The 26,664-nt window shown below is 41.5% G+C and overlaps 1 protein-coding gene and 3 non-coding genes across 4 annotated transcripts in view; 2 read left to right on the forward strand and 2 right to left on the reverse strand.

Annotated features, from left to right (window-relative positions):
• LOC148666845 (zona pellucida sperm-binding protein 3-like) overlaps window positions 1-26,664 on the reverse strand; it is a 779,162-nt gene that overhangs the window by 431,563 nt on the left and 320,935 nt on the right. The gene's annotated exons all lie outside the window — the stretch shown is intronic.
• trnan-guu (transfer RNA asparagine (anticodon GUU)) lies at window positions 10,704-10,777 on the forward strand. Its single transcript has one exon. It is a non-coding gene; the product is annotated as a tRNA-Asn (tRNA).
• On the forward strand, window positions 18,096-18,177 carry trnal-aag (transfer RNA leucine (anticodon AAG)). The gene has a single exon. It is a non-coding gene; the product is annotated as a tRNA-Leu (tRNA).
• trnat-agu (transfer RNA threonine (anticodon AGU)) lies at window positions 19,193-19,266 on the reverse strand. The gene has a single exon. It is a non-coding gene; the product is annotated as a tRNA-Thr (tRNA).

A 26,664-nucleotide genomic window follows, 5' to 3' on the forward strand; every position in this document is an offset into this window, starting at 1 on the left:
GACTCGACATAAGGACGCGCATTGAAGTGAAAGCAGGAAGCGCTCACAAGTGACTCTGGACCTCAACACCTGTTGATGGGTCACCTTTGTCAGACACAGCAGTGGAGCCCAAGCCCACCTATACACATACTCACACACACTGACAGATATATGCACACACACTCACACATTATCACACACTGAAAGACCCACATCCAAATATTCACACACAGACACTACACACACTCACAGACACACACATAGACAATACGAATACTTATAGACACACATCCACAAACTCACAAACACACACTCACACACTGACGGACACCACACACTCCTCACAAACACCACACACAAACAGACACATACACTCATAACTACAAATACACTATAAATAACACTAATACAAATACCACTAATATTGCAACAGTAACACTATCACTAAGACTTACACTATCATCCTAACATTGACACAAAATACTGCTACACTAATAATACTAATAATAACAGTAATGCTATTACTAAAACTAACATGACTACTAGTGTAAATAATCTAACCTTTTCTCTGTAATTATCACTAACATTAACAGGAATACTAGCATTAAAACAATCAATAGCACTATCATCATTAATACTCACATGAAAACTATCATTAATATTAAAACTACCGATTGCACTCACACTAATATTAACATGAAGACACTAATATTAGTATTAGTTGCTGTCCGTGACGTCACACCGCTCATTGTGACGAAGGCGAGACACCTAGCCGTGGACAGTGACGTGGCGCCTGTTGCTGTGGTTACCATACTGATGATTTGTAAACAGTGGAAAAATGCATTTAAACTGTTACCTACACAAATTTAGCACCTTGGAACATACTTTTTAAGCTCTAGCATACAATTCCTAAACAATCATTTGAATAATAATTCTTTAATTTCAGATTGAACATTATTTACACTAAAGGCACTATAGTCGTGCACCTTTTCACGGGGGTCGGAGAGAGCGATGTCTTCCTCGTTAGTATAGGACCTGTCACCTGTCCCCACCTGTTACGCGGGAGACCGGGGTACATCAGGACACGTATTGAAGTGAAAGCAGGATGCGCTGCGACATGCACTGTGCAGATCCTGCCACACTAAGAGGTGAGTGGGTCTGTTCGATCACAGCACTAGGCGAATCCCCAATCCCCTTTTGTGCGTGGCGACAAGAGAAGTCTGGTCTGTTTCCGCCCGGTTTCGAACCGGGGACCTTTCACATGTGAGGCAAACGTGATAACCACTACACTATGGAAACGATGGTAAGATGTGCCCAGCGGCCCAGTGCTGAGCTTCGCCAATGCGATTCAGCTGCTTCCAGTGCCTTTATTGGAGTGCGCTGATGGACCGTGCTCTCTCTCCAGAGACCAGCACGCCTGTCATGGACGGAGCAGGAAAGGCGGCGCCACATTCTACAGCCCTCTCCACGCAATTAACTAAATCGGGCTACTGAAGTGGAGAAAATCACCTCTCCAGAAAGTGCAAATATCATCTTGGAGAGTATAAATCCTATTGCCGAAGGTCAGCCCTGTCTACCAGAGTAACCCTCCCACAGCGATGATCAGCTCGTCTCACACGCGAGAAGTTTCGGTTGGAAACAAGCGCCCCCTCTTCTCGCACGTTTTGCATGTTTGAGTGGTTTTAATGCGGCTCCTTCGTACACGGTGCTGATCTTTTGGAAAGCAGGAGGCAAAACCGACACATTCTCATACCAGGAGTCGAACCCGGGCCGCCTGGGTGAAAACCAGGAATCCTAACCGCTAGACCATATGGCAGCGAACAACCACACTGTTCTCGGCATCATGCAAGCAAACTACATAAATATGAGAAAACACGCAAGAGAGTTGTCACTCAGAGTGTTGAAGGGTCGATGTATACTGGGGCTCAGTTGAAATGTAACGTCAGGACTTTTCCGAATTATGTCACACGAAGAGAGCACAGCCTTTTCCGCCCTGCCATGCGTGTATCGGTAACTCGCCGTGATCGTAAAGTGGTCAGTACTTTGCGTTGTGGCCGCAACAACCCCTGTTCGAATCCAGGTCATGGCAGAATAGGGGCGTCTGCTTTTACTACTTGCACGAATGAAGGCAAAAAAAAGCCAATCGATGTGAACAAACGGCGCTTTGCAGAGGAGTACTGCCTGACGGGATCGTTGATGAACGACAGAGGCCACTCCAACCTCTTCTCAGTTTTCTTCAATGACTTACTAAGGATCTTCTTCACATTCGCCCATGCAGGGGAAGCCAGTTACACCAAAGCAAACGCAGGAAAGTGCATTTCAAGCAGAGACCAGGAGGCACTTGTTTACACCGAGAGTGGTCGGAGAATGGAACAATGCGCCCAGCCCTGTTGCTGGAGCCAATTCTTGATGAGATCTTGGGCTCACTAAGAGGCCCCCACTGGATGCTAATCTTTCTGTTGTTCTTGCAGGTCCTGGCACAAGAGTGCATGAAGGCACCAGAAATACACTGGGAACAAATGACCGGTCGCTCAAGACCTCTGTGAACTCAAAAAGAGGCTGTTTCCGCCTGGTTTTGAACCAGGGACCTTTCACATATTAGGCAAACATGATAGACGCTACACTACGGAAACCTGCACACACCCCTTCTGGTGTCTCGCTTGCGTTTCGGGCTGAGAAAGCTTTCCAAAAAGGGTCAACTATATTGACAATACTACTGACAGCAGGAGGATTAAAATATTCTTTTCTCAACAGCTTATTAAAAACAGCTCCCATGATGTTCAAACCGTCTTTATACACAGAACACTGACACAACTTTGTGTTCTGAATCTCTTTTTCTCGTGCTTTTATTTAATGTGGCACAATGCACTGGTATAGGGGTATTCTGTTCACAAACCAATAGCATTTAAACCACAGCACCCACAATGCTGCAAGTAAGTGTTTTGCACACTAAGCAGGTCCTCTGACTTTTCCCAGCTTTGTTTTGGGTTGTGGAACCTTTATTTTTTTATGATTTTTTGAAGATAACACTACAGGTAATACACTTGGATAGGTGGGTCGTCTTCATGGCTCAATAGCATTTCAAATACAACAGCCACACTGCTGAAACCAAGTGTTTTACACACCAGACAGCCCCCCGAACTTTATACAACCTTGCTGTGGCTGTGGCCCCTTTCTTTATTTTGTAGCACAACAGCCACAGTGCTGCAACCAGGTGTTTTACACCTGACATTTCACCTAACCTTATACAACCTCACTCTGAGTTGTGGAACATTTCTTTATTTTTTAATGATTTTTTTACTGTAATCAAGTGTTGTGCTCACTAGGCAGGCCTCCTGACCTTTCACAGTCATGCTTTGTTGTGTGCAACTTTAATTATCTTTTTAGGATTTTTTGAACATGGCAACTTCCACCGAGATGGGTGGGGGGTGTGGGGGTGCTCTTCAATAGCTTTTTCATCTATACACACAAACGGATGTAAACAAGACACTCAGAACCTGTCACGCAGGGGCTGACTGCTGAGGATAGGGATCCAATGCGGTGCCCTTGGTAGGGTTGGCGCGAGACGCAGGCGTAGTCGGAGTAAACAGGCAGGGGTCCGAGTCCGGGAAGGCGTAGTAGAGGCGTAGGCACAGAATCGACGGGCGAAGGCGTAGCCGAGGGACTGGCAGGGGTCGGAGTCCGGGAAGGCGTAGAAGTTGCGTCGGTAGGCAGAGGCGAAGAGACAGGCTGGGGTCAGGATCCGAGAAAGCGTAAAACGGGCGAAGGTACAAAATCGAGTGGCTAAAGCGGTAGTCGGAAAAGCGGGGTCGAGGTCCAGGGGAGAAGTCGTAGTAAGGCAAAGGTGTAGTTAGTAGGTAAGCTTCGGGAGAGAATCTCAATTGTGAGCAATGACCGGGGGACAGATGAGGGTTTAAGTAGAGGACTGATTGACGCGTGCACGTTTGGTATGGGGAGAGCTCGAGGGAATGCGGGAACGCTTGCCTGCGTGAGGGAGATTCGTGACAGAACCAACAGAATCAACCTGAACTCATAGAAAAACAAGAATGCCCCCGAGACACCTGCAGCCCCCTCCTGGACCACTCTGGTATCAACACCCCCAAACCCATCCATACCAGCTAACAAGACTCCAACCTGGACCAAGAGCAGGATTGGACAAGAACCTGCACCACACTACGTACACAGGTTTGTATTTTTGGCTGAAGATGAAAATGTCTAACATAGATTGTTTTGGTTCTAGCAAACAATAATAATAGTTGTTAAAATCCAAACACACATAATGAGATCACTCTCTGTCAGTATGTGTAACATTCTGGGTCTGAGCTCCTCTGTATTTGGGCTAAAGAGAGTTCAACAACATTATTAAATGCACTGACATCATAATCTGACAAGAGACATTGTTTAGGGGAGACATGACCACCCACTGTCCCCCTGGTATCGTGAAGTTCATTGTCCTTTAGCTTTCCAAAACCAGAATCACTTGGGACTCCGGGGGGATCGGTGTATGCAAAATATGAATTCCTTATGCAAGAAATTGTATATGGTCAATATAGTGATCATATCTTATCAGCAGATGGTAATCTCCAAGGAACAATCTCTGGCCATCACAGAGGACAGTCACCACCCCGGGCAGGAGCTCTTCACCCCACTGCCCTCAGGCAAGAGATATAAGAGCATACGGACACTTACCACAAGATTCTTCAATAGCTTCTATCCACAAGCAGTGAGACTGGCGAACACATTTAGCCATCCCCCTCGGACCACACCTACACCATGACCATCTACCTCTTTATGATTTCTTATCTATTGCACATCTCCAGTCATTGTTTACACGTCTGTGTTGTTTACATTCAAACTGTCTACATGTTTACTTGCACATTGTCTATTGTTTGTTTGTACATTGTCTTGATGCACTGTTTGCACTTTGTTTTGTTTTTTACACTTGTTTTACAATCGAGAGACTTTCTGTAAGTAAGAATTCCATTGTACCAGTACCGGTTACATATGGCAATAAAGTTCAAGTTCAAGTTCAAGTTCACAAGTAATAGGTTTATTCCATGCTGAAAAATGATCAAATGATTGATGAACCCAAGTGATTTGAAAGAAATGTTCCACAACTCAAAGCGAGGTTGTATAAGGTTAGGGGGCCTGTCTGGTGTGTAAAACACTTGATTTCAGCAGTGTGGCTGTTGTATTTGAATGCTATTGAGCCATGAAGTCAACCCACCTATCCCAGTGTATTACCTGTAGTGTTATCTTCAGAAAATCATAAAAAAATAAAGGTTCCACAACCCAAAACAAAGCTGGGAAAAGTCAGAGGACCTGCTTAGTGTGCAAAACACTTACTTTCAGCATTGTGGGTGCTTTGGTTTAAATGCTATTGGTTTGTGAACAGAATACCCCTATCCCAGTGCATTGTGCCACATTAAATAAAAGCATAAGAAAAAGAGATTCAGAACACAAAGCTGTGTCAGTGTTCTGTGTAAAAAGTCGGTATGAACATCATGGGAGCTGTTTTTAATAAGCCGCTGAGTAAAGAATATTTTAATCTTGCTGCTGTCAGTAGTATTGTGAATATAGTTTACCCTTACCTGAATGAAAACAGGACGTAAAGGAAGGGTTTCAGAAATTAAACAAAGCTTTATTCCCATGCTTACAGTCTGGGTAATTGGAGACTGCGCTGTTCTGCTTCCTATGGTCATATATGGGTTTTTCGCACGAAGCCGTATTGAACAGTATTTCTCGCGTTGTGAACGTGTGCACACAGCAGGTTTAAAAAAAGATAATTAGCTCACTGATAGTTTGATGTAAAGGCTGTGGAAATATCCACAAGGCGTGGTCTTTAAAATGCATTTGGTTTGAAGGCGTTCTGTGCTTCCATTGTGGAGATATGGACAAAAGAATATTCATGCTTGGTAAAAAAATGTCATAAAAACGAAAAAGTAAAGGCTGAGAAAGCATTCACAATGTATTTTATACACAAAGGAAGTATTCTCGCAACTCTAAGAGGTTTTGTGTAAACACTACAGGCGTGCCAACATCTTTTTCGAACTTCAAGCTGTTTACCCAGCTGTTGGCTCTTCTCTCTTGCAGGGTGATGGCAAACTTCTTGAGAGAGGGAGTCTCCTACGTAAGGCTGCTCTTTGTCAAGAGTGGAGACAACAGGAACAGACTTCAAACCGACATTAATTACTGAGAGCAGGTGAAAATGTCTTTGGAAAAGAGGAAATGACTGCTGACCGTAAACAGAGCTCACGCTCAGCTCCAGACAAGTGCTCCTCGTTAGTATAGTGCCGAGTACCCCTGCTTGTTGCGCGGGTGACCGGGGTATGTTTCTGTGACAGGGCGCTGGTTTAATTTTTTTTAATTGTTGAATCATATTTAAATGTTAAACAACTGAACGGTATCTAGCCGTAGACCAGGATGGCCGAGTTGTTAAGCTGTTGGACTTAAGATCCAATAGACAAATGTCCATGTGGGTTCAATCCCCACTCCTGGTAGTGTTGTAACAAGTTTTAAGTGACAGAACACTTTGATGATTTACACTCTATTTAAATATGAATTTACTAAATTTCAGTTCAGTTCTCTTCACTCCCACTCCCTGGCATAACTGAACTCTCACTATCGCATACTGAAGGCTTTACATGCATTAGCTGTGATACAGCTCCCAATAAAGCCGGAATCAAACAGTTTGTTTTGTTTCTCATGGTGATCCTCTTCTCGATCCAAATGAAATGTTTAATATGATGCATCGAGAAAAAAAAAGGAGTGAATTAAAGCCTGTAATGATTAATGCCCCATCAAACATTTTGTAACATCCCCGGAAGATTATACAGTAGAATCCTGGTTTGTGGCTTAAATTCAAGGTAAACAAGACTAAGGAAACAAGTTGGAAACTTGATGTCGAACTGGAATTTAAGTACCCGGAATATTTCACTACATTTGGCAATATGTGCCAGAGAGGAGAACTTTAGATCTCTTCGATAGCTCAGTTGGTAGCGCGGCTGACTGTATTAGAAACATTTAGGAATCCTTAAGTCGCTGTTTTGACTCCAGCTCGAAGGAAGGTGCTTTTGTGAACTTTAATCAAATAGTTAAAATAGTGAATCTTTTTCACTCAGACGTTGATCAAAAGCTCAATAAACGATGAAGCAGAGGCTGTTGTTCCGAATTCAGCTAACATCTGGTTGTCTTGTTTTGGCCAAGATCTGATCTTTGAATTAAGGGACTACGCTGTCTGATTTGTAATTCAAAAGTAGATACAAATGTCACTGTTTTCAAAGGATAGGTACTTAATTGGCTTTATGATTTGGTATTGATTTTGTATCATTATATTATTACGTTTGTGCTTTCTGTGTTTTTTATCTTATTCTGAACTTATTTTTTAAACAAATGCTAACAAAGGCAAACACAGCACATATCTGTTTATACCAGCGGTGAATTGTACATTTTTATTAAGTACAATCTACTGTATTTTTAGAACAAAATGGCATACTGTGCACGATATGTTGCAGAAACACAACTTGATATATTATTTTAATCATTTGACAAGTATGAGGTCCCGGATCCAAATCTTCAGTTCTGATTTTTTTTTAAAGTGATATCTTCTCTTCCTCTCATGGAAATCACAAGATGTGAGCCAAAGAGCCTCAGACGCACAGTCTGACAGTAACCAAACCAGAATGGATTCTGCTGGGAGCCGGACTGAGCTCATTCTCACTCCCTCTGCTGAAAACAGAATCTCTCTTCCCCGAACATCGTCTGCAGCTGCTAGATATTGCTCTGCGTCCTACTGCTCCAGCAATTCCTTTGACCAAAGACAGATCACTTGTGTGCTTTTAAACTGCTTGCCGCTACAGGCTCTTTGATGGCTCATGCTGATCGTCCTGTGGATCCGAAAGAAAATGTTAAAGCTGATAAATGTTTGATTGTAATTTGCATCTAGATACAACGTCCCTGGAAAAGATGACTTATTAGTTGCGTGCAATCGGAATCTTTTACTTCACGTATGGTAGTGGAAATAGTTTTAAAAATGTTTTCTAAAGAAGATTGTATTGCCAAGACCTGCCTTTAGCGCTCAGTAGCAATGACGCTGTTGATATAGATGGACAAGAATTTAAGATGAATTGATGATCTAAGCTAAAATAGCCCTAACACGCTTCCTGTAACAGTGTTTGTATTTATAGCAAGTAATATTCTTTTTCAAACCCGAACGTTGCTTTTGCATTAAGTGTTATGTAACCATTAGCGGTTTCGTAGCTTCTGAAGAGCGCACTTTTCCAAACTGAAGCCTATAAGAACATTATTCAAGATGCACCATGGCCGAGAATCGTCCATCGGGACAAGGATTAACATCCATTGAAAGTACTCCCAAATAAAAGATTTGACTGAAAAATTAAAAGAGTAGGCAAGTATTAAAACAACACCATAACTACTTGACTTCCAATCTCTTTCCTGGTTCAGGCCATGTAAAATGACATATTCAGTGGAGTCATTCCAAAGTTGTGAGTTTAAGCCTCACCTGGAGCAGCCTGGTTTTCTGTCTTGCAGGTAAACAGTGTTTTGTGTTATTTGCTAAATGGAGAGAGGATTCTGTGTTAATTATGCTCCTCCTGGGAGAGGTCAAGATGAGAAGTTCACGAGGCTGGTGGTAAATATCCTGTCCAGGAATATCGGGGCTGTAGGGGGTCAGATCTATAGATGTAGTAAACACATTAGTGGAGACGGTGTGTCTGCTCTCCGTGAGAGAGCCGGGCGGGAAGAATAATCTGTGGTCTGGGAAGAAGAGACCCCCGTTGGAAGAGCGGCGCTCCTCACAGGAGAGAATGAAAACAATCTTTTTCAGGGACGCTGATTTTTCTCTTTGGGTGAATTAAAAACACTAGCCATGAGTGACCTTGTGGCACAATGGTAGCGTATCTGACTCCTGATCAAAAGGTTGTGTGTTCAAATCATGTTGAGGTCAGCTGATGTGGTTGCTTTTGCTGAACCCGGAATTTATACCACACAGTTGGGTTTTAGCTGTACACCACCTAGGTAATCTGAACAAAATAACAGAGCAGTACAGAACACCCAGTCAGGAGCTTATGCAGCGTTTCATCTTGAACACGACAAGAGAAAAGGCACACTGCACGTCCGCGAAACATCACGTCTGACTTTAGAGACAGTGACATCAGAGAATGGAAGTTTCAGACTGCTTTTTTGTTACAGGTTCAAGCAAACCTGAAAGTTAGGGAGTGTTTGGTCACTTTTGTATGAAAAAGTGTCTGAAGCCTGTAATTATAATTTGCCCTTTTTTAATTGTGGTTGAAATCCACTCCCATTTACCAAGACCTTACAGTATATTCATGTTTACTTAAATGACTAACTATTGGACTATTGGACATTAGTTGGTGTTTTTTTTTTGTAACGATTTGCTATTTCATGCTATTTCATGCAGGAAAGAAAGGAACCCAGACCCAACGTTTGCTTTTCAGGTGCGGTTCATTTACATAACGGACATCTATTTCTGAGGAGCCTGATTTAAATCACACAACCCCGGTAGAAGTCGAATCGACAATCTCATAAACCAAAATCAGACGCGTTATCCATTAAACCACTAGCCCGTCACGTAAATGAATTGCACCATGGTGAGTTCAGTGCCGCTACTAGTAATACCCCACCCCCATCTTAAATTTCTAAGTGAGAACCGTGTTTTCTACATTTTTATCAGTTTTAAAAAATCAGTACTTTTAAGCAGACAAAGCCTTTATGTGTCGCTCTGAATTTCTAATTGATTTAGAATCCCAAGAAAAAAGAGTAGGAAAGTATTAAAACAACACCATAACGTCTTGATTTCCAATCTTCTTCCAGGTTCAGGCCATGTACAATAAAATGACATAATCAGTTGAGTCATGCCGAGGCTGAAAGTTTAAACCTCACCTGGAGCAGCCTGGATTTCTGTCTTGACAAAAAAAGCATTTTGTTCCACAACGGCGTGAAATGATCACGTCTTTCACTCTACTTCTCTCTAGTAGTAAAGCTTATCTTGCTAGGTGAGCATTTGCTCCGGTAAATTAGGTAACTTTTCATGTTAACTCACTTCTTCTAAACACAACATTTCCTGGTGCATGTTTTCTCCATGAAAAAATACATTTTCCCTTAGATGATTTCTCATTTAGTTTCATCAAAGAGTACAGAAAGAAGAAAGAAAGGAAAAGTGTCATAAATGAACTCTGTCGCCCTTGGGAGATGTCAAGCACATTGGACATGAAAAGTGCCCAATAAAAGCCATTTCTCTTATGGTCAGGGCTCCTGTTCCGTGTAAAGGAGGCAGCTTGCTCAGCCGGCAGACTCAGGGCTTACTGAACGCAGATGGCTCAGAGCGGTGTGTCCAAGCAGCTGTAAAAAAGGAGAATTCTGCCGGCACCGTAGCTGAGTCAGTTTAAGTACCTGTCTAGTTAACTGGAGATCCTGGCTCCACATCCCAGCTGTGACCTTCTTCCTGTCTTTTTGTGCAGAAACTACCATCTTGGACAACCGCACAGGGCTTGATTTAGTTTAATGCATGAATGCATTTCCTTTCTGCAACAACTTGTTTTTCAAGAAATTCATGCAGCTTGTGAAAAATGAAATTTAATTCTTGGCTATCAGAGCAGAAGGAATATTGCCGACTGGCAAGAAAATGCAAGCTATGTTTATTTTTTGAGTGGAACGGTGCGAATGGAGTAGAGCATTTCTCGTCAGTCCCTGTGGCGCAATCGGTGAGCACATTCAGCTGTTAACTGAAAGGTTGGTGGTTCAAGCCCACCCAGGGACGATCTTCTTATTATTGTCAATGTAAATACTGCCTCCGCTAAAGCCGAAACCTTAACCCTCTTTATATTTACCGAAAATGCGAGTCTTTTGCCCGTGTCCAAGAACAACACTTGAGACCGGGGAAGTCCAATAGTGATCAACACCGCAACTCCCCAGACAACCATATTCACCCATGGAAACGTATCTTTGAAGGGCTGGCAGGAGATATCATTTACAGTACAGTAAAGAAAGTAATACTGAAGGGCTGGAAGTCCTGGAAAGGGTTAATAGAAGCTTCTTGCTTCTGCCCTGGAACAGAGCCCACAGCTGCCAGATCAGTGACCCCTGAGCCCAGTTCACAGAGAGGAGAACCAGGAGCTCTTTTATGTCTCTAAGAGGGCTGGGAGAAAGGAGAAAAGGGGGAGATGTGACTTGAGTCCAGGCTGTTCTGTCTGATATTGTTCATGTAGCAGCACTGATCGTCTGAATATCTTCTGGTTCTGGATTGTGAGGATAGAGAGCAGTACGGAGTTGAGCTTCTGTCTGAGTGTGAGTCTAAGCTGTGAATCTGACTGAGAAGAGAATAATGTTTTTTTTTTATTCTGCCTCAGAATTTTTCTTCTTTGCCAAGTGGTGTTACATCCCCTTCAGATACTCTGCACAGACTGCCAGAGAGAAGAGGAGAGAGAGATGGACAGATAAGAGCACACGCAGCTAGAGAGACATACAGTACGTCTTGATTTACTTTGAAGCAAGTGTTCATTTCCCTTCTGGAACAAGTTGTTTCTGAACTTCAAGAAATTCAAACAACTTATGAAAGATAAAATACAAGTCTTGCTTATCAGGACAGAAGAAATACCGCAGGAAAATGACAGTGATTTTTCTCCTTTAAACGAAAAGTGGAGAAAAACAACGACAGTGCATTTCCGTCGGCTTGATTTAGCTTAATACAAGTATTCACTTCCTTTTCTGTAGATTACAGCCTGCAAAAGATGAAATAAAGTTATTGGTTATTCATGGTCAGTGCAGGAGAAATACTGCTGGCTGGCAGGAAAATGTCAGTATTTTATTTTAACTACAAATGTGTGAATGGCAAAAAGCAATGTGAGTGTGTTTCTGTGCAGTTGTTAAACAAAGGGCTGGTGGTTCAAACCCACTCAGGGATGTGCTTCAGATTGTTCTGCTATAACCATAATCTCTTCTTAAACTTGATGGGATTTCTTTGCAAACCCTCTTGATCTTTGCAGGAAATGTGCATTTTACTCGTGTGGAACTACATGTAAACAATTAAGTACCTAAGTCAATGTTCAAGAGAACCATTTTCACGTGTGGAATTTTATCTTCAACTGGCTGTCAGGAGAATTCATTTATACACCCGTTGTATCCTTAGCAAAAATATTTTAAAATTAGATCACAGATTTGTTTGGAGAACTTGACAATCCTTGACAATCATTAAATGAGCATTATACAAATGTGCGTTGATATTTTGTATATGTACCTTAATTGTAATAAATATAAACATAATTGCTTTGATATGGATGTTCATTTGAAGGATTTGAGGAAACTATCAAGGATCTCAGAACAACCAAAGATACATTTGGGCATCTGCTATTGGTAAAGATTAACGAATACAGTAAGTGTGAAGCTTGCACACACACGAGAGAAAAAAAACAGTTTAACTTCACGTCATTAAACTGACGGTGTGTATAGCAGAGGAGGTTTTCGATCCATCAATCTCTGGGTTATGGGCCCAGCACACTTCCGCTGCGCCACTCTGCTGTCATAGTGTGATTCAACACAACTGCTCTATCTTTGCTTTCTAAAAGTGCGCCCGAGATGAAAAGTCTAAAGTAAACGCAGACGTCACTTTGAGCACTTGGTCTTTTATAGTACAAATATCACACGCTGCACTACATGGGCGTGTCTTCAAGATCGTTGTGAACCAAAGCTTCTGCTTTCCGAGGCAACTGATTCTTTCGTCGTTAATTCCCAAATCTTCAATGAGAATCAGTGAAACGAAAACCAAACACATGTACACACTCGCGTCCTAGCCTGAAAGAAAAATTATGGAAGCATTTGAGGAATAACAAGAGTAGTCTGAACAGCTCCAACCTATCAACTGTTCAACAGTGATCGCTCCGTCTACACCCAGTTTATAACACTGAAAATGATTCAGGAAGCAAAGCAAAGTTCTAAAACCAGCGGTTGAAAAGCGTCTAGATACATAAAATGACAATTTCTCAAAAGTAAAATCTTAATCTTTTAAATATTGTCATCCATATATTTTAGTTTTTCTCTTTTTTACATAACACGCTTTCGAGAAATAGACTGTCTTGTAATGAAAGCTGCATTAGAAAATGTGTACCTAAATTAAAATCGGGTTTATGTCTTTTGCGTTATTCAGCTTTCTTAGCGCTTGGGTCTCGATTCAGATATTGCAATAAAAGCAACAGGGGAGTACGTTTTCCTTTCCTAAATCAAAGGTGATCTGCTCACAAGGAAGTATAAAAACTTCAGCGTTTACGTTTTGAAGACCGCAAATTGTCGAAACAATATTGCTTCATAAGCTAATAAGTAACGTTTCTGAGCACGCAATGTATTACTAATGCTGTTATTAATAAAAAAAAGCTTAAATTTAATTAATGGAATTTGGACGGCTCAAAGTAGTCTATTCCTTGTACAACTTTACTTGCCCGCTGAGTAGAGTTTTAAGCAACGGCAGCAGATGTAGCAGTAATAGCAACAGCGTATAGTGTCACAATACACTCTATGAAAGAATTGCGGCATCAGATCGTTTTGTTCTGTTGAAGCTACCTACAGGCTCTGAACTGTTGACATTGGCTGTGATCTTCTTTTTTCAAGTTTCATGAAATTCTTCACATATTTGAAATATTTAATTCGGGTTCGCCTAATACACGGTGCAAACCGTACCTGCAGCAGAATGCTGTGGCACATGAATCCGTTTTATTTATCGGTTGTAAGTATTGAGGAGCGTACTACAAATCGAGCAAGCGAAAAGAAAATTAAACAGGAGTCACTCAGTTATGTAGTTTTGAGACTATATATCTGACTTTCAGTTTGAAGCGGTACAATGGATTCCAGGTCACATTCGTTCTTGATTCAGGATATATATGAGTGTGCTAATGGTTAAAACTGTGTTTACATGAGGTACAAGCGGTAACATTTTCATTGCGAGAAGAAAGTCAGTCCGTGCGCATTTCTCAGCGTGCACATTGTCAGGAACACTAAACCCACAGTGCCAGCAAACCTTTCGATAGTCTGTAGGTACTGCCATTGCAAATGTAACAGGTTGTTCATACACACATATGATATCGTTGCTATCTCGTAATTAGGTGATAATTTGGTATTTCTTAATTAGGTGAATTCAGGATTTTTTTCCTTGGTGGCAACAATGCGCTTCCGCAATAAATCATAGACTCTGCTTTTAAAATAGCTGCACCAGGCACATGGACACAGATAAACACAGATTTAAAATTCAGGAATATGAATGGTCAAATGCTTACAGTTGGGTTTTTTACGTTTCGTATTTTGCGATTTGTGTATCAATCTTTTAACAATTCATTAAAATGCTAACAATATGTAAAATAAAAACAACAGCACCGTTAAATGCTGGGGAGACGGGTAGTTTTTTTAACAATCAGATTCCAATCTCTAATGCTGTGTGTGAGAGCTTACGTAACTTTCCTTTTCTCACATTTTCTGACAACTATTCCAAAGGGGAACCCTGTCAACTCCTAACACTTTTACAAAATCTGCCTGCGTTTCATTTTTGTTGTTTTATTTTTTTAAAAGTTCAATATTGATCGTAACTAAAGAAAATAATGATCACGAACAAAAAAAAGGGCTGAAGATGCGAGTCGCTCTTGAATCAGAGCTGGGTGACACGGGCTTCTGTTCTGATATGGTTGTACGAGAAGCAGGAGGAATCGCTTCACTCATATGGAGGATGAACTGAATCAGGAGCGAGACATGTCAATCAGGCAGGAGTTGAACCAACAATCTCCTGATGAAAAAGCGTTATCCATTAAGCTACTGTCCCTGGTCTTATGACTTAACTTCACCATAGAGAACTCAGCGTCACTACTAGTAATACATCACCTCCAGTCCAAAATTTCTAAGCAAAAAAATATAATATATATATAATTATACGTATATATAATATCTTTAAAAAAGACAAAGGATTTGTGTGTCGCGCTAAAATTCCGCTTAATTCTGAATGCAAATAAAAACCATTTTCTTCCAAGAAATCATATTTTTTTCCCATCCTTCATACTATACGTGTCTCTTGTAGTCGTAAAGCATTTTGATTTAAAGCGGAGCCTGATACACGATACCGTCTGGTTTCAGCCTCGCAAACACGTCCGGACCCCCGCTGAACGATCACCAATCAATAACATTCGAACTCTGATCCTGCGCTCCCGTTCATTTGTGAGAGGAGAAGACACTGAAATAGTCGTGTGAAAGTGGATTGTGCACCTGCGCCACTGCTGTAGTAGTAGCATACAAACGCTCATACTAATCCACCACACGCTGGAAGCTCTGGAAGGCAACGTAAATATTGCTCTGCCAGTTGGATGATTAGGTATACACGCTATATTTTAATTTAAATATAAATTGAACCTATCAAAAAATCGATTTTAGATTCTAAATCGATTAATGTTAAAACGAATAAAGCTAATGTTTTTTTCAGGGCTATATCTACTTTATTTAAAAGAAGTCTATCGTGATTGTAAAAATTAGATAAGGTGTACCAGCACAGGGAATGAGAATGAGCTCATTCCAGCCCCCAGCAGAATCCGTTCTGGTTTGGTCAGTGTCAGTGTTTGGATCGCAATGTGAAAAAAAATCGCTCTCATCGTGTGACTTCAACTAGAGGAAGGGAAGATATCATGTTTAAAAAAATCAGGACTGAAGATAATGGGAACAGAATCGGGGGCCTCACACTTGTCAAATTATAAAATAATAATAATTAAAATATCAGGTTGTTTTATGCAGCAATTTGTGCATAGTACGTCTTATTTTTCTTACAATAAAACAACAGCCTACTGTAGGTCATGCTATGTCTGTCTCTTGTTTGTATATAAATGAATGTCTTTGACAACTTTAATGTTAGTTTTTAATTTAGTTTTACGATGTAGGTCATGCGTTAACATATGCACGAACATGCGAAATGTCTCACTCCTGATTCAGCTCATGCTCTGTAGGAGTGAAGAGATTCCTCCTGTTTCTTGTACAGCCATATCAAAACAGAAGCCTGTGTCACCCAGCTTTTTTTCTGTTATTTTCTTTAGTTATGATCAATATTGAACATTTTCGAAGAAAAAGAAAAATAATCAAACACACAGGCAGGGTTTCGAAAAGTATTAGGAGTTGACAGGGTGCCCCTTCGGAATAGTCATCAGAAAATGTGAGAAAATGAAAGTTACGCAAACTCTCACACACTCTCCCCGTCGGTAATCAAACCCCAGTTTCCCGTGTGATAGGCAGGGATACACACCACTTTACTAACTAGGAGCGCTTGCTAGCTAGGCATTTACTCTTAAGGCTGCTACTGTTTCGGATTTCGACTTTTATTTTCATTCCTTCCAGAGGAGCGCATGAAAACTAGTTTCCAGCTGCGCCATCCACACTCCTGCTCCGCTATTGTCACAGCTCCTCCTTGTGCACGACCAACACCCATGGAGTCGGTTGTTTCATCTTTACTAATTAGGTTTTCAAAGGCTGGAAGTAGGACACAAGACACGCGAACCCTATAAGCATCCTTATCTGCTTCCAGCTGCGAAATGTCATTCGTGGATGCTGAATAATTTATTTCCAAGGCAGCAGTTTCAAGCAACTTAGCGTTTTAAAAGTAGAGCAGTGCGTTTCCATGTTTATGCAGGCACACAACGACGTAAGGAGATTCCCGTACTCGGCAGGACTTGAACCTGCACAGGGAGACCCTGATGGACTTCAAGTCTATCGCCTTAACCACAAAAATACAGCAGAACTCTTCAAACCAGATAAAACTGGCGACTTAAGTGTTCCCATCTGTTTCCACTACAGGCTTCCGCTTTACTAACTGAGATATCTGAGAAGCGAAAGCTTATTTTACACATACAGCCCAATCTCAAGGTTGTGAATTCGAGCTCCACGCTGGCGAGAAATTCCATAGGTAATGATAAAATTTACTTGCATGCTAATCAATAGAAATATTAATAAACTATTCCCGATACCAGTTTCACAGTGACTTTGTAGGTGACGTATTCTTTATGAGAATAAGGTTTCGTATGCGATCAATAACAGCACCAGAAAGAAAAGACCTTCCACTAAGGGAATTCACTAAGTGAAGCCGAGACGTAATCAGAAAATAGACATTTAATCACTTTGCATGTTCTTTAGTGTTTTTATATATACATACCGATAGACGTTCAAGGCGTTCTAGTCGCTGTACTCTTCCTAGATTATCTAAACGAAATCACAGTACAGTACAGGACTCGCAGTGAGGAGCTCACGCAACGACTACTCTTGAACACAACAAAAGTAAAGGCACACGGCACATCTGTGGCACATCACGTCCGAGTTTAGTGACAACTACCTTAGAGATTGTAAGATGGGAAGCTTTTAGATCACTTTTTTAAAAGTTCAAGCAGACCCGAAGAGACATTTCAGAATCCCAGTCAAATCCAGTACGATTGCTGGATCCTTCAAATTCGACTGAACTATAGCACAGATCTGCAGTCCACCATTAGAATACTGTGGGTGTGTTGTATAAGCCATACCGCCCAAAATAGTTCTAAAACAGGAGACGCATCCTCGTTTAGGAATGTGGTATAAAGTGAAATGGTCTGGGAAGAGTCCTACGTTTGAACAGTTCAAAATAGACGTAAAGGGGTATTTACGGACTCTTTCGAAATGTAAGAGCAAGCTGTGCGGACCTTATCTTTATTTACCTTGTGTAATCGTTTTCCAAAAAGTGTAATTGTATTATAGCATGTGCCCCTGACGATTTTCTTGATACGTTATATGTGCTCTTGTTTGTATTGTATGTAGTTTTATTGTTCAAATAAAAAATACAAGACACAACTTTCCGGATGCGGCTGCTGTAAAAATAAAATGACATCAAGGGTGCTGTACACAGAGGTCTGAAACCTGCTTCGCAGAAGATCTTTATCCAGAGGTGTTAAAGAAGTCGAGATCTCGCCATGAGAGGGGAAGCATCTCAGAAAAAGCAGGTGCAGTCGATTCCACGGTCATAACGCCACTAAGTCGGGCGACAAGAGCAAAACCCAACCGGCTTCCTCCAGGCAAGTAGTGAGACAAAGAGAGAGGGCACAGCGGGTAGCGTGGCCGAGCGGTCTAAGGCGCTGGATTAAGGCTCCAGTCTCTTTGGGGGCGTGGGTTCGAATCCCACCGCTGCCAGGTGCTTCTGTCGAGACCTCCTTTCAGCTGACGTCAGACGAAAGGGAGGGAGCTGCTTTTTGGCCGTCTCTCGAGAAACTAAGCAAAGTGTTTAAAGATACTTTCTCAGCTTGACATCAAGGCACAAACCAAAATCCTTCTTGCGTCCTCTCAACCTAAATGCGTTTTGCCATTTTTTGCGTTATGCAGGGAACGACGTCTACCGAGATCACTTTTGTGTCAATGCAAATCGTAGTGTTCCCTCCGCTTTAATGTTGGTTGTACTGGCGTGCTACTTCTGTCTGTGAAACTTGAATGTTCTGCTTCTTCACACCGAATCGTTGGCGGGGGTTGAGCTTGTTAAATCTTTGCGCATAGCGCTCCTTGGAAGTACTTTGTCCAAGTTCAAAAGCGATCGTGGGATTTACTTCATGCGTTCAAAAAGCATGCCTCGCACGACAGATTTAAATGGGGAATGGAGTCTGCTTCTTGCTGTTTTTCCTGTGGTTGCAGTTACAAAGTTGATCGTGCTTTCACATTCTGTTAAATTCTGTATTCACTGGCTGAGCTTTATCAGTTGGTTCGAAAAGGAATGTCTGCTTCGGTTCCAGAAAACTCATCTGTAGTGTGTTTTTTTCCGTGCCCATGGCAGTCTTTTAAAGCTGGTAGTAATGGCGGCGAAGTTAATTTTTTATCCGCTTTAAAATAATAAGGACGGGCTGGGGCGAGCTCCATTTACCACTCTTTCAGCTAACCGCCGAACTCGCAAACTGATTACACTGCAGAGCCACAGGCGCCTCGCTTTTCTCCATTCTCTGGGTCAGGGTGAAAAAAAAACTTTGCTGGTATTAGCTGGCCTGCTGGGAGCACCTCTTCTTCACTGATAAGCAAGATTTGTGTTTCATCTTTCGCAAGCTGTATAGATTTCTTTCAATACAAGTTGTTCCAGAAAGGAAACGAACACTTGCATTCACCTGGATTAAAAGGCATGGGATTTGCCCGTAAGGATACATTCTGTACAGTAAGACAGGAAGAAAGGCACCGCTGGGAATCGGACCCAGGATCTCCTGTTTACTAGACAGGCGCTTTAGCCAACTAAGCCACGGCGCCAGCAAAGTGCTGTCCTTTGACAGCCACTTGGACACGTCTCAACTGCTCTGAGACATCTGCGTTCGGTGTGCACCAAGCCTGCTCGCCTTGCAAGTTGCCTCATTTACATGCGATAGCTCCACCACTAAGAGAAAGGATGAGAAATGGCTTTTATCTGGCACTTTTCATGTCAGAGGATCTCAATCTGCTTTCCGTGTACAAGAGGATGTCCAACTCATGTAGCTAAAGACGTAGACGACAGTGCTCCACTGAAATCTTGATCTCACAACCCTCGGCATGACTCCGCTGTGTTCTGCTTTAGACAAAAGGGGGGAAAAGACTTGTTTCATCACACGTTTTGCACTGTATACGGTGTTTGCAGTGCTCTTTCTTAAATGAAAACCAGGAATCGGCACCATATGAGGTGAGACTAGATAATATTGGAACAAGTAGCCTCGCCATTCCATGCGTGATGTGAGCAAAGTGTAATTCCTGTCTTTATAGTGTGCTTGTTAGAGACTTAGCTGGCACCCAGAGCGCTTTAAATCCGGGAGTCAGCAGCCCAAGACAAGAGAGCTTCCTTCGTCTATGTTTTTTGCGTGGAGGGGGGAAACCATGCGTGTGCTGCAAACGATCTTAGTATCGAAGTGCCGTCCCACATAACCGATCCGAACAATCTGCTTTACAGAGGAGCACTGCCGGAGCTTATGGTTGGCAAACTAAAGACCAGGCCGACCTCTTCTGTGACTCTTGAACACTGAATCTCAAGATTGTGAATTCAAGCTCCACGCTGGCGGGAAATTCCATAGGTAATGATCACATTTTCTTGCATGCTAATCAAAAGAAATATTAAGAAACTTTTCCCCATACCAGTTTTTTACAAAAGTAAAGGCACACGGCACATGTGTGCCACATCACGTCCGAGTTTAGTGACAACTACCTCAGAGATTGTAAGCTGGGTAGTTTCAGATCAGATCATTTGTTTATCAAAGTTTCAAGCAAACCCAAATAGTTTTGCAAGAGACATTTCAGTATCCCAGTCAAATCCAGTACGATTGCTGGATCCTTCGAATTCGACTGAACTATAGCACAGATCTGCAGTCCACCATTAGAATACTGTGGGTGTGTTGTATAAGCCATACCGCCCAAAATAGTTCTAAAACAGGAGATGCATTCTCGTTTAGGAACGTGAGATAAAGTGAAATGATATGGGAAGAGTCCTACGTTTGAACAGTTCAAAATAGACGTAAAGGGGTATTTACGGACTCTTTCGAAATGTAAGAACAAGCTGTGCGGACCTTATCTTTATTTACCTTGTGTAATCCTTTTTCATAAAGTGTAATTGTATTATAGCATGTGCCCCTGCCGATGTTATTGATATTTTATATGTGCTCTTGTTTGTATTGTATGTAGTTTTGTTGTTTTCAGCTGACTTCAAATGAAAGGGAATTAATTGCTTTTTCACAGTCTCTCGAGAAACTCAGTTTTAATGCCCTCCATTTTAATGTTGGTTGTGCTTGCGTGCTGCTTCTGTCTGTGAAACTTGAATGTTCTGCTTCTTCACACCGAATCGTTGGCAGGGGTTGAGCTTGTTATACAATAATTATAATAAATAACTTTATTTTATATTGCACCTTTAAAGGTGGCAATCTACATGAGAGCGCATGTAACAGCACAGGACACCCAGTTAGGAGCTTTCTTGTGTTTTAAAAGACAGCCATACCCACTGACAAAATAACGACACTGCTGCTGATTTTTTCCGGAGCCGAATCACAGTTGACCTTTGTGAACCAATTGATGAAGCCGACCCAGTGAATTCTATGGCAGAAGGTGGAAGAGCGTTCAACTTTATAACTACCGCAACCACAGGAACAACAGCAAGAAGCAGAATCAATTTCCCATTGAATGGTGCTGTTGTTTAAGGTATGCGTTGTGAACGCATGCAGAGAATCCCACAATTTCTTCTAAACTTGATAAAGTATTCCTGATGGAGCGCTGTGTGCAAAGATTTCATAAACTGTACTCCTGCTGACAATTCGGTGTGAAAAAGCAGAGCATTCGAGTTTCACTGACAAAAGCTGAATGCAAGACAAAAGCAATATTAAATGGAATTGACAGCACACTACGATTCGCACTGACTGGAAAGTTATCTCGGCAGCTGTTGTTCCCCGCATGAAATTGAAAGGGTCAATGAGCATTTCTGTTGAGAAGACAAATTAAAGCTTTTTTCTGCCTTGATGTTGAGCTGACAAAGACTATCTTGAAAGATATCCCAATCTCTCGACAGACTGTTGAATAAATTCTTAACTGATCAAGTTCTCATCGTTAGCAAGGTCTTAACATAGAAGAAACTGGCAGCAGCGGAATTTGAACCCATGCCTCCGAAAAGAGTGTAGCCTAAAATCCAGCACCTTAGACCACTCAGCCACACTACCTTCTGCAGCACATTCCTTCCTCACATTACTCAATTAAAGAACACTGGGCTTTAGCTCTTGTCCAACATGGAAACGACTGTACCTTCGTTTTATGAGATATTTCCTGTCACTTGGTGAAATCTCAACTTCTTTGGCAGCTCTGAATATAGTTCTTCTTTGGAGCAGACTTCAGACCTTTTATTTAATTTATAAAGGAGGGCGCATTCCAAAATGTGTAATTCCTGTTTTAGAAAAGCTCTGGGCAGTGTGTCTTCTTTTAACGCACAAACAGTGTTCTAACTGTATACTGTAGATCAGTGCAGCTATCGTACTGGATTTAGCTGGGATTCTCAAATTTTTCTTAAGAAGGTATTCAGGGTTGCTTAAAACTTGAATAAAAAAGTGATCTGAAACTACCTACTGTACCTTCCAATCTCTGATGTTGCTGTAACTAAACTCGGATGTGGTCTTTTGCAGATGTGCAGTGTGCCTTTACTCTTGTCGTATTAAACATTACCTCTGTTGTTGGGCAGAGTTGAAGGGGAACAAACTGCACAGAAAATTACGGAACGATAAAATGTTTCTACACTTCAAAATGTCCCTTTAAAACCCTCCTCACACACGTCGGTGTGGGGAGTGGGCAGGTAGAGAGGTTTTACAGATGCTCATGATATTTCTCATGGGGTGTTACCTGTTGTAGTATCTCTCTCTGCGCCTCTGCGGCTGAAGTGTGAGGTAACGTTTTGAACAGCCTCTTTGTCTTACAAAACAAGAAATGAAAATCAACTGGTAAATTGAACAGTGCAGTAATCAGCACGATATACAGTAGGAAGCAATTAAACAAAAGATTAGCAAAAATTGAAGTTGAGTAGATTGGAGTAAGAAATTAATTCTATTTGTAAGCAAACGAGAACCTGCGCTGGGCATGAATCACACCAATCTTTCAGCATTTCTGAAACGTTTGATTGAATTGACAAAGAAATCCTCTCCCGATCTTCATCTTTGAAAAGGTTAACCTTTTGAGCCAGCAGGTGTAACACTGCAAAGCTGCCTGTTTCTCACAGATGTTTGAAACTGTAGATAACATTTTGCATGTTTGGTGCCATGGCTTAGCTGGTTAGTGTGCCTGACTAAAAAACAAGAGATCCTGGGTGTGAATCCCAGTGGTAACTATTCATAAACAGCAGGCCAATCACTGCCAATATTTATGGAGCTCAATTTAAGGATGAAAGGATATGTATGTGTTACAGCTTTCTGCAGGTGTTTTATGTTTTAGCACAAGTGTTGGCTCTGTGGCACAATGGAGGGCGTTTTGGACTTCTAGATGTTAATAGAATTAAGTCATTCAAAGGTTGTGGGTTGGAGTCCACCCAGAGTCACATGTTATTTTGATTCAGCCTTTCGAAATCCTCTAGGGATTGGTGTTGATCAAGTCAAATAGAGGACTTCTTCTGAGTCGACAGTCGAAAATGAACAAGCGGCCACAAGGGAGAAATTAGCACTGGACCTGGTCGGTGATCGCATTATTCCTATCCTGTAGTCCTTGCACTGGTTCCCTGTCAAGTTTCATGTCGACTTTAAAATCCTCATGCTCACCTATGAGCCTCTCCATGGCTTGGCACCTCAGTACCTGTCTGAGCTCTTATTGCCCTACTCCCCTAATCGCAACCTTGGCTCTTCTAATTCTGGTCTCCTGTCTGTCCCCCAAGCCCGTCTACACTCTACGGGTGACAGGGCCTTCTCCGGTTATTCCCCCAACCTTTGGATCTCTATCCCCAAGGATATCAGAGAGTCACCTTGTCTAAACTCCTTCAAATCCAGACTCAGAGCCTCCTTCTTTAGAAGAGCCTTTAATAAACTATGCTTTACCCCTTTGCTCCTACTGTATTTAGTACCACCATCTACTGTCTCCTTTAACTGTGTATTCTCATCCTGCTTATCTTGTGTATTTTTTCATTGTATTGTTCTCATTCTGCAAAGTGCTTTGAGAAGCCACCTTTAAAGGTGCTATATAAAGTAAAGTTTATTATTATTATTATTAATAATGAACAGTGCATTTAACACTGAGCACACTTGGTCCTTCTTTGAGAAGGACTGCAGGGGTAGGGAACAAGCTTTTCACGTGTGTTGTTGAAGACCATATCATCGCTTTGTTGCAGAAAATGTCTGAATGCCATCATCGGAGTAAGGACAGGATCAGGGTTTGGGGAAGTCTTTTTGATGCCTGAAACTGTGCGGTTCCTGGTTGTAACGGCTGGCACTCTACACCTAAACAACAGAGAACACAGTTGACATCGCTGAACTGCCTAGCGGACATTTTGTCGCCTTCTTCTGACCTGTATTTAAAGCAATTCTCTAAAAACGTGGCACATTATATCTGTGGTACCTTTATGGAGGGTGAGCGCACTCATAAGGATCATAGATTCGATCACAAGCATCTAAAAATTAGCGTGAGAAAATGACATCACGCTATAAGGTTGAATGGCACGAGTTCTCCTTTTCCCTCTGTAGAAAATGTGTGTTTTAAAGGAGATGTCATGTTATTTTTTTGCCAGACAAAGCCATGCCGTAAGAACAGTGTGGTTATTTAAATGTATTGGTATGAAATTGGTTTAAATCAAAGGGATGTATCAACAAAAAATTAAGTGCTTCTTAACACAGAGATAGTTGGAGATATTTGGCAGCAGTGGGATTCCAACTTACGTCCCCAAAGAGTCTGGACCTTTAATCCAGCTCTTTAGAGTGCTCGGCTGCATTAGCCCTGACTGCCTCATACCTCACACTGGCTCAGAGAAAACTGGGTGGCTTGCAAAGACTGATAGGAGAGGAAAGGAATAAATACTTATTTTTTATCTGCTAAAAGAAGAAAGGAAATATTTGATAATTGTCTAGCAGTTGTTTTGATCAAATTATTGTAATGCAGTGGCAGGTACAATTAAGGTATAATATGTACATGAACTGAGTCTGAAATCTGAGTCGGTGATGGCAACTGACTATCACTGGAGGACAGTTCATCATGAGTGGGTAAGCCTGCATAATGAGGGAGAAGAGATCGGCCTCTGTGACGTAGTGTCCAGTGACACTAACTATCTGTCCTACTGTTCTCTGCTAACGTAGAGGGTGAATGTTGTTTAAGGTGAATGTAAGGTTTCTTTCTTGTAAAATATTTTCGAGCACATTTTTGTTGCTGAAACTTTATCTTGTGCATTTGAATTAATTCCAATATTGTCACCTAATTCTTTACATTGTTTCATCAGACTAGAACATTTAGAGGAGCTCAATTGCATTCATGAATTGCATGGCGATAGTATTTCTTGTCGTTTAAATATTTCAGTCAAAAATGTAGAGAAGGTGCTCCTGTTTTCACCATTATAAAAACTGTGTTTCACCAGTAATATTTACTCTCATAAAAGTATTGTAATTGTATTGTTCTGTTCTGTGACAGTCTTGAGTGACACAATCCTTCTCTTTTACTGCACTACACTTCTCCAGGAGCCAGTTCAGCACACGAGGATCCTCAGTCAAACAAACACTGCAATAGCTTGATAAAAGACACGTCTCATCCTTTCTCTTAGTGTTGGTGCTACTATTCTATGCAAAGGAGGCGCCTTGACAATTAAAGGAGTCTTCATGAAGGTGTTAATGGCAAGCTCTCCACTGGCAATTGACCGGGCTTTTGAAGAAACCAATCTCATTCAACAACCATACAAATTGCACAGCTTAAGGCAAATGAAGCGAAATTCGTGAGCAGATAGACACAAAACAATGTCGCTTCACATTATTTGCAAAGCTGTTTTGCTTGTCTAATCACCTCTTCCTACTTTGCAGTGAGCACATATATTTTATTTTCTTCTCTTATATTTTCCTTGATATTTTACTATCCCTTTCCCCCATGTGGAGATGAATCCACATCCAAAACCCCATGTTTCACCCTGCATTTGTGCCAGTTTTACAATCTGTGTAAAAGCCTGCCTTACACAGGTCTAGTGGTACAATCAGTCAGTCTGTGTTACTTATATAGCTGTGTACAGTGGAGTCATGCTGAGGTTATAAGTTCAAGCCTCCCCTGGAGCCATTAAGTCTTCTGAATGTTTTTCACTCATAAAAAGTTCATTCGCCGTAGCAGTTTCACTGTGACTTTGCAGGTAAAATATTCTTAATGAGAATAATATTTTGTATGCGATAAATAACCGCACCAGAAAATATTGGAGAGAAATGGCTTGTCGCACTATTTGCAGCAGACACTCAGACACAGAAATGTCCTGTCATTAAAGAAAATTTATGAAGAAGAGGTGTGACATCACTGCAAAGGCGATATTTTCTGATGTCTGTCTTGGTTAATAATCATTTGAGTGGGAATTACTTCTGTCATTATTACTAATACTGATAAAAACAGAGAACTCACAGCTCTCTGGATGTTGGTCATGACTCTAGAAAGTGTTTTTATTTGCAAGCGGCTCTGGAACTCAACACCTGTTGATGGGTCACTTCTGTCAGACATATCAGTGGAACCCAAGCCCACCTACACACACATTCACACACACTGATAGATATACTGTACACCTACACTCTCACACACATTTACACTCACAGACACATCACACATTTATACACACAATCAGACACTTACACACTCACATATATACACTCACACATGCTATCATCATTAATACTCACATAGACGCAGGCACTACACACACTAACAGACATACCAACACATACACTTACAAATATAAAACTACCCACTGACAGACACCACACACTCACAGACACACACCATACACACACATTCACAGGCATGCATTCACAGAAACAGACACTACGCATACTCACAGACACACACTTATAGACACCAAACACTCAGGGACCTCACACGCTCACACACTAACAGCCCACACATGCACATACACCACACACTTCCAGACATGCACCCACACACGCACAGATACCACAAACACACTTATCCACAGATACACAATAACTAACACAAATATAAATACTACTA

The sequence above is a fragment of the Lepisosteus platostomus genome, chromosome 5, assembly GCF_059453375.1.
Source record: "Lepisosteus platostomus isolate fLepPlt1 chromosome 5, fLepPlt1.hap1, whole genome shotgun sequence".
Lineage (NCBI taxonomy): Eukaryota > Metazoa > Chordata > Actinopteri > Semionotiformes > Lepisosteidae > Lepisosteus > Lepisosteus platostomus.